Source organism: Triticum dicoccoides, chromosome 2A (genome assembly GCF_002162155.2).
Source record: "Triticum dicoccoides isolate Atlit2015 ecotype Zavitan chromosome 2A, WEW_v2.0, whole genome shotgun sequence".
Lineage (NCBI taxonomy): Eukaryota > Viridiplantae > Streptophyta > Magnoliopsida > Poales > Poaceae > Triticum > Triticum dicoccoides.
This window is the reverse complement of record NC_041382.1, coordinates 756,822,819-756,824,323: the sequence shown is the minus strand read 5'-3', so window position 1 is coordinate 756,824,323 and position 1,505 is coordinate 756,822,819.

Below are 1,505 nucleotides of genomic sequence, written 5' to 3'. Positions count from 1 at the left end.
TCCCGTCCTTTGCTCGTGGAGTGCCATACATGTTCTTGTTTCTGGTGTTGCAAGGGACAGTCACCGTTATCGAGGGAGGGAGAGAGAGAGACATGGGAGTCGGTGATGGGTGCTTTTCGGGAACGAATTCTTCCCTGAGATTGATGGCTATCGACGCTGTGAAGGACCAAAATTTCCCCTGTCCAGGCCCCGTCCACTGTAAAAGTACCTTCGGCATTAGGTAAAGAACATTCATCAAGATGGTCCCTACTAGCTAACCGCCTATTTTATTTTGAGGAAATAACAGCTTATTTTATTAAAATGTTTTCCCTTTCCCTATCTGCTTTAACTTTGTTTTGGGCGCTGATCTGCATGAAAACGCGACCGACTGGATAATATGGACCAGCAGGCACGTGTATAGATCGTCTGCTCTCACCATTTAAACCTCAATTCACCTTGAAGTAAAATGTACAGTGCATGAGGGTTAGTAGAAAATGCTGAAATTTCAAGGCTTACCTAGCAAAAAGATGCTATGAGCATGTACCCAAATAGTCCAAATAGACCAGGGACGTCTATCCAATGTTGGTGGGCGTGTCCGGTGTACTTAACTTTCAAGAAAATTTTCATCACTATAATCAAAAGTAGTCCTCATTGGCGCCATTGTATATCCATCCTTTTATTACATAAAATTTACTTTAATATAATATGTGTTCACTCTTTTTTTAAGCTGTTATTTTGCAATTCAGGATGATGCAATGTCGGTCATTATTTCTCTGCTTAATCCGCGGTCTAAAAACTTTACTTCATGATTTTAATATTGGACTTTTACCTCTTAAGTTGAAAGTTCTTTTTTTGTGGGAACTCTTAAGTTGAAAGTAGTGACATGGAATTCATACAACAAGCGTTCCAGTTTTAATAAGAGGAAGTGAGAACTTTTTTTTCTATAGTGAGAGTTTAAATGCCTTCTACAAGGTTTGTGAGTTATGATAGTCAACTATGTCTCCTTGGAACCTAGACCGCGTCAATACTGAAGCAGCAGGGTAAGGCCGTGGAACCAAGTTCTTCAGTAGTTTCTCAAAGAAAGATACTGAAGCAGCAGGCAATGGCTGCTATGCGATGAGAACGCTTGAAACGGTCTTAACATCTTCAGTCTATTATTTATTATATACTGTCTATCTAGGTGTTTGAGTGAGAGAGGTGAAACGACGTGGGGATGGGCGAAAGGGTGACTGGGCGGGCGACCGGGGCCACGGTCGCGGCTGTGCCGTCCCTAGCCGCCGGTGATGGCCGGCGAATCAGAGGCCGGTTCTGGGCTCTTGCCAATCCGGATGAGGAGGATGCAGACGACGACGGGGATGGGATCCCGGCGAGTTCTCCACCGTCTCCGACTCCGTCAGATCTCATATGTGAGTTTTTTCATTCAGGGTACAACAAAGATGAAGTGGCAACAACAATCGATAGTGTTTTGCCACCTGACGATCCGGCAAGAATTGGATTGCACGCGGGAGAGAAGAAAGAAATGATCT